Source organism: Trichechus manatus, unplaced genomic scaffold, assembly GCF_000243295.1.
Source record: "Trichechus manatus latirostris isolate Lorelei unplaced genomic scaffold, TriManLat1.0 scaffold00045, whole genome shotgun sequence".
NCBI lineage: Eukaryota > Metazoa > Chordata > Mammalia > Sirenia > Trichechidae > Trichechus > Trichechus manatus.
In genome coordinates, this window is record NW_004443981.1 from 12,358,762 (window position 1) to 12,366,618 (window position 7,857).

A 7,857-nucleotide genomic window follows, 5' to 3' on the forward strand; every position below is an offset into this window, starting at 1 on the left:
CACCCCCCCAATCAGCATGGAGCCGGGCGGGGAAATCCTCCCTGGCCCTCGTGACGGCCTGGGGTGACCCCTCCCTCGGACTCGGAAGCTCACCCTACCCGGAGACCAGACCCGGCCCGCAGGCCGCTCCAGAACCAAACATGGACAGCTTGAGAGCCTTTTCAGCTGTTTCCACCTCTGAGCAACTCCACTTTTGGCCGCGTCCCCCGGGGCGCGCCCCTCTTTCCACATGTTTTCCCGCTGCAGCGAGGCCTTGCCTCCGGCGAGAATTAGCACGGGGTCTGTAACTCCGCGTGAACCATTGCTCACACGCCAAAAAAGATGCTGCTTCCTACTTCAAAAGAGGCCATCCTAACATTGAGCTGGAAACTGGCGCGTGTAAAGGCACAGTAGAAGCACGCCAAGTTAGAATATCCACGCTGTTCTTTCCCCTGAAGACCAGCCCCTGGGATACAACTTTGTCGCATTGCAGGCTTGTCCACTTGTTAAAGGACCTAAGGAAATCTATTCGTTCTATCCCAGAAAGAGGCAAAGAGTTAGGACAAATAGCATAGTAGGAGAAACACACCCAGTCTCTGAATGTGTAACTTTTTTGGCCCACACATACAAATGCTAGATTCGTGATAAGAGCTTCACTACCCATGCTCTGAAGCACAGATGGTGGTAACAGGCGAGGAAGCAATATATATAAGCATATATAATATATGGATTAGGTGATCTAACCCCAGCACAGGCTTGGTCAAGAAGACAGCTGCATAACATCTATGCTCCTTGCTGCGCGCTAGTCATGATTCAATGATGTGTCAGAGTCTGAGTGGTTTCAAGTTGGTATGAACTTGTGTGGGTTGAACACAAGTGGGTGAAATAAGAACTGAATAAAGTTACTCTGAGGGAAATATGGGGGCCTCCCTGGAGTTCAGAGGAGTTGGAGGCCAGCTTTGACTTCAGTGGATAGCAGGGTCAGGGCCTGGGACTCTGTCACTCTTCCTGTGACGTGGTTAGCATATGGGTTAGTGAGGACTGCAGTTAGATGCTGTGGGCAGAGGGGAGAGGTCTAAGACCCAATTCCTAGGCAGGCAGACTAAACACAAAAAGAGAGGGATTGTTCACAGGAAGAAGAAGGAAAGGAGTACATTGTGGGTAGAGAGTACTGTTGGCCTGGGCTGTGACTTGGGTGGGCAGGACACTGTTAGTGATCAGTGGAAGGAAGGAGGAACAGGGCCTCTGGACAGGCCAAGAGGGCCCTCCTGGCATGAGTGGGCGGATCACATTGCAGGCAATTGGGAACTAGGATTGGGCTGAGAGAAGGACTGGGCACCAGAGGCCCCAAGAGCCTGCGGAGGAGTCTGAACCAGACCTGGCAGGAGATGGAGGGACCCACAGAGGCTTTCACACCGGAGCTGAATCTGGGTGTGACCTGGACTGCAGGGGCCAGGGTCTGGAGCAGCCTAGGTCTGTCTGCAACGCTCCAGAAACGAGGCACTGGGGCCTGGACCGTCAGAGGGAAATTGTTCTAGGACCATGTGGCTGGAGAGACAGCAAAGCATCCAAATAGAAACTCCCTGTAGCAACTGGAGGTGCAGTGGAAGGTGTCTGTAAAGAGGTTGTACTTGAACTCTCAAAAGAAGACAGTGAAAAGGCAGACAAAAGCTGAGGCAGAGCCTTGGAGCAGAAAATTCTGAAGGAGCAGTCAGAGAGGCAGGGGAATCTGCAGAAGGTATCGTCTCAGAAGCCAAGCGCACGGGCGCTTGAAGGGAGTGGGAGAAATCATGGGGACCTCTGCAGAAGTGGCCAAGAGAACGAGGCTGGGAAAGGCCCTTCCACATGGTGGCAGAGGGCTCCCAGGTGACCTTGGCCTCTTGGCAAGGCGGTGGGTTGGAAGCTGGGTTGCTGGACATCCAAGGGAGAACCCATGGACATGCAGGTTTAAGAACTTCGGGAGGGAAAGGAAATGGGGCCAAAGACAGAGGGCAGAGGTGGCAGGAGGGTCAGGTAAAGGGTTCCCCCGCCCAGTACAGGTGCATCTTCTGCACCTCTAAGGTGAGAGCCAGGTGCTGTGGACAAGGGACCGTCAAGGGTGAGACTTAACACACAGGTGGACAATGTTTCTCTGCCTTTCTCCTTTTTCCCATCCCCCTCTTTACCCCCGTTATTCCAATCTTTCCATCACCCGTCTGTCAGCCTGTCATACTGTGGTGGCTTGCATGTTACTATAATGTTAGAAGCTATGCCATCAGTATTTCAAATACCAGCAGGGTCACCCATGGTGGATAGGTTGCAGCAGAGCTTCCAGACTAAAACTGACTAGGAAGAAAGGCCTGGCAATCTACTTCCAAAAATTAGCCAATGAAAACTCTGTGGATCACAACAGACTATTGTTTGATACAGTGCTGGAAGATGAACCCCCTCAGTTGGAAGGTACTCAAAATACAGAGCGGCCGCAACAATGGACTCCCGCATACCAACGATGGTGAAGATGGCGCAGGACCAGGTAACATTTTGTTCTGTTGTACGTGGGGTCACCATGAGTGGGAGGCGACTCAGTGGCAACTAACAATAATTCCAATCTTTAGGCTTTCTCTACTCCACTTTGCAGTTTTATAATTTAGGATATGTTGGACAGTTGGTATAAAAAGCTGATGTGTGGCATCCTTGAACTTGGAAAGGATGTGATAATCATGAATAAATTATGAAAAGAAGGTTCTCTTTAAGAATGTTAATATTCCTAATTTTTAATGTTAAAGGTATGATATATGGTGGCCCCAATTAAGAAAAGTTAGAGAATAAAGAAAATTCTAAAGTGGGAAAGGAGAAATATGTTTAAAAGTTCAGCTGTAAAATTGGGCTAGAGATTTTCTTAGGAGATTCGTTACTTCTATTCAAGAAAAATGACAAATAACACAACTCAGAACTCAGTCCATTTGCTTTGAAATGATAAAGATCATTTTTACACTCTTCACCTAGAGTATTAAGCCACTATGTTTTTTATACAACGGTAAAAATCTTACTCTAGGGAAAAAAAAAAAGCGAAATTTAGCATAATTACAAGAATAGGCATGTTAAGTCAATCAGATATAATCTGCGCAGTATTAAAAAAGATCCATGGAGAAAGTTCAAGAAAAATCTCTGAAAACTTCATTAATAATGTGTGATTTTGCTGCCCAAACATTTTAACAGGCTGTTATCGCATGCCATTTTTAGATAACTTATGGCCTGAGTCCAAAAACATGTTGTCGTTGTAATAAATGATGTGCTCTTTCTAGGACAACATAACCACAGCGTTCACCGGTGTTAATAGCAGCGTTTGTACAACATATGAAACACAGAAAGGAAAAAAGGAGCTCTGTAGCCTTTATTCAAAGAGAAGTAATAAAAATCACCCGGAAACGTGAGGCCTTGTGCGTCTACTGTTTAATTCAACATTCCTCCAAAAATAGTTCCAGAGTGCCAGGCACTGGGCTGGAGGCTGGGAATCCAGCCCACAGAACACAGTGATTTCCAGACTGCAGGTGGTGGCTCATTTAAAAAAGAAAAATTAAAAAACGGTTGCTGTCAAGGGGATTCCGACTCATGGCGACCCCATGTGTTTCAGAACAGAACTGCACTCCATTTGGGTTTTCATGGCTGTGACCTTATGGAAGCAGATCGCCAGGCCTTTCTTCTGTGGCACCTCTGGGTTGGTTTGAACCACCAACCTTTCAGTTAGTAGCCCAGTGCTTAACCATTTGTGCCACCCACGGTGGTTCATTGGTAGAGGGTAAAATCAGTTTAAAGGGTTACAATCAGCACTTTAAAAATGAAATAGAACAGAAGATATCACAGTGCGTTAAACATCGTAAGAACTTATATTTTTACTGGAAACATGGGTCTTTATGAGTGTGCCGAGTTGAGATGTAAAGCGTGTTTCTCCCTGCAGGCCACGGTCAAAGTCTGAGAAGCACTAGGCGTGAGATGAATAATCGTAGAGATGAATGTATGATTACAAATGGTGATAAGTGCTATGAAGCAAAGACAGAGGGATTATTTCAGATTATGCCCAAAGGTCTGAATTGGGCTGAGGAGTTAAAAAAAGTAGCCGGAGCAGCAGTGGACAAAGTGAGGGGAAGGTCATGTCAGGCAGCAAGGCTTGGGAGAGGGCTGAGGAGGTGCTTCGGGTGGAGTAAGTGAGAGGGCGGGGCAGGAGATGAGGTGGCTAGTTCGTGTGGGGCCTTGGAGATCCCGTTAAAGGGTTCCTCTTTTATTCTGAGAGCAAAGAGAAGTTGGCCTTCAGTTGTATAGAATCTCAAAGTCAAGAATTGGATATTGCATGAGTTCAGTATACAATTTGTTACTGATATGAAAATGTAAAATATACCTTCTCACGATAAGATTGTTACTCTGTAAAATGAGAGAGAATCACAGATTCCTAGCATCAATAAAGAGCATTAAACATGGTCTCCAACTTGCCTGCCAATGCAGCGATCTTTTCTACAATGTCCCTGACAAATGGTCACTCAGCTGATTTCAAAGCAGAAGGACTCAAATTATTCAAAAGATTGTTGTTTATTTTTATCCAGATCGCCCCCCTCCGCTCCAATGTCCTTCCTTGATCCTTGTTTTGTAGGTCAGTTTAATCTCCTTATTATCCTGGTTCAGGCCTCTGTCTGTTTGGAGTTGTTGCAACAGCCCGTGTCCTCGTTTCCCCGGTTTCGTTACTCCAGAGTTAATGAGGGCTTGTTGTTGTAGTTAGCTGCTGTCCAGTTGGCCCCTGACTCATGGCAACCCCATGTGTTACAGACGTGTAAAAACGACGTGGCAGAGGCTTCTGACCTCCTCTGACTTCACAAGGGGAAGGAGAACCAAGATCAACAGCCCAAGGCTGATTCCTACGAGGCGGAAGTCATACATACGTCCTCTCGCCAGCCCTTCTTACCAGTTCTGACACCATCTGTCCCCGCTATGGCAGTCTCGACTTCTCTGCTGGGTTTGATAATTCACTGCAGTGGCCACACAGGACTCACAGACAACATTCATGATTATGGGTTTATTAGGGAAGTAAAAGGTTACAATTCAGCTTCAGGAATGCTCAGGATACAGTTCTTTCAATCAGGACAGCCTCTTCTCAGCCATGCCCACAGGCAGGTCTCTCCCTGGCCCTCGGCCCCTCAGCCCCTCTGCCTGGCCTCTGCCCTGCTCGGACAAGTGTTACAAAGCTCTTTCAGCTCTGCTGATAACTGCCCAGAGGCACCCTACTCCGCCAGTAAGCCTCCTGCCTGAAGGAGCTTAACTTTCTTGCTCTGTGGGCCCGAAAGCCACCACACCATCTCCTGCAGGTCTCCTGGTTCTGCTGCCGCTGTTCGCTGCCACTGCTTGTCACTGTCTCCAGTGTTACAGCTCTCCTTCTATGTCTTCCGTGTTACAGCTCCTACTCCTTCTCTCACAGTGTCTCCCTTTAAGCCTAGCAAGATGGCAAAACAGACCAATCCCCACCCCCGTTAGGGTTCCATGTACCTCATTTGCATAGTCCTACCCAAAATTTGGTGGGAGTTACAAAGACTATGGCTAGAAGGGGCATATTAAGAAATTCACTGCACCGCAGAGGAGAACAGCTCCGTAGGGTTTTCTTGGCCGTAACAATGACACACAGCAGCAACAGCAATCCTTACGGAAGCAGATCTCCAAGCCTTTCTTCCCAAGAGCAGCTGGGTGGGTTCAAACAGCCAACCTTTTGGTTACTAGCCAATAGCAAAGCACTCTCGCCACCCAGGCTCCAAAGGGAGTGTTAACTGATATCATTTTGTTCTCTGTTCTGGACTGTATTAAGTCCGAACATCTTGGTGTGGACTTTAAGTCTCTCTGCGTGTCTGCCACAAATGCCATCTTTGGCATCCATTGCGTGCCCGCCACACCCCACCGCTCCAAACTCCTCCTCACAGCTCTCCGACACGCCATGCACTTGAACACTTTGGCCTCTGCCATGCATTCCCTAGTCCTGAGGGCCCATCGTCCCTCCCTGACAGCATGGAAGTTCCCGTCTTTGATGGTCTGGCTCTGCAGTCACAAGCAATACTGTCCTCCTCTGCCTGCCTACCCCATCTGTGGGTACACCGTATCCTGTATGTTGAGCTGCCTTGCTTTGTAGAAACTTGTGTGTGTGTGTGTGTGTGTGTGTGTGTGTGTGTGTGTGTGTCTCTCACAAGAAGACTACAGGCAGGCCCTGATTTATGACATACTTGAGTTACGACAAACTGCACTTTTTGCTAAAGTCTATAGGCAGATTCGGGAAGCAGTGAAATATATGAAGGAAAAAAGAAAAGGACCATACAGACAAATCTCTCTAATTCGCTGACTAGAAACACTATCCCCATCCCCTGGGATAATCCAGATGATCCAGAACCTTCCACAAGTGGAGTTATTACCGCAACTAACAAAAATGCCAACATTGTCCAACTCTTTTTCATCATCAAAGTAAATTTTTATGATTTGTGTATTTTTATGTATGTATGTATTAAAATATATCTGTAGGTTTATGTGTAATGTTTCCAACTCCCAAAGACAAATAAAGATCGGATTTATAAAGATACTGATAATAAAAGGTAATAATAATGAAAATTTAAAAAAAGAAGTATTCAGCTTTCATCAGAACCAACTTAAGACGGAATCATTGGAACGGAACGCCGTTGTAAGTCAAGGACTACCTGTGTACGTCTCTAAGACTGTCATGCTTGACACAATATTGGTATAATTGGCGGTGAGTGAATACTGAGTGAGTGAAGGAATGAATAAGTGAACGAATGTTCTGGAAGAAATGAGTTGCTCACGACACATGATAGACTCTCAAATGCTTTCTCGTCTTCTCCAGGTGAAGTTCTCCATTTCCATTGTTTGCATAGGTGCCCCACCCAGCTGGGTTCTTTTCTTCTGAATCCTGGTACTCAGACCAGATGCGATAACCCCAGAGGACTCTGACCAGCGTGAGGTGGTGTTCCCTTCAGTCACTTAGACATTATAATTCTACGGATGCAACTCAAGTTCATACTGATTGTTTTTGAGTAGCCAGGATCTATACCATTGGCACATATTGAACTTCCAGTCAATTATAAACCTATCGGTCTTTTTCCAATGAACTGCTGTTGGGTCTTTTTCATCCTGTGCCGATCTAATTGATTTTCTTAAAAATCGAAAACAGGATTTATCTTTACCCATGTTAAATGTCATTGTGTTGGTTTCAATCCATCATTTTTGCCAACCAAAATCTTTCAAGCTCTTAAATCTGGCGTCTAAGACATCGGCATTGTGACAGCAGTCAATGTGCCATAATAAACCCTTTAATGTCTTCTTCATCCATGTAATAGACAAACACGTGAGCAGGGCAGGATGAGGCGGAGTCCTGGGGACAGCCTTGGAGACAGATCACTAGCAGCAGCGTCTCTATTGATCTGTTTGTCAATACTCTGGACATGTTTGTCCAACTAAATATGGAAGCCACCTACAGTTGTGTTCACCAGCCCAATGTGTTCACCAGCCTGGTTTTCTCTGTGTTGTCCACAAGGGTTTTATGCTTTGTAAATCAAGGTTGGTAATGATACCATGAAAAGGGGCAACGAAGTTGGTTTGGCTCTTAGTAACCACCTTTCCTGTCCAAGCATTTACTTGCTAGCTCTTCAAAGATCTGTTAAAACTTTTGCTCAGAACCAGTATCAATATCAAATTTATAATCTGTATTTTCCAGAATCCAACTATTTCTGCCTTTTTGGAAAATTGTGACATTTTTTTCATTCCCAGTTCCCTGTGACCCCCTTCTGGCAGAATTAGAGCTCGTTTGCTGAGGCCTAGAGGATAATTCACAGACACTGAGTGGTCCCTTGCCATCGCTTG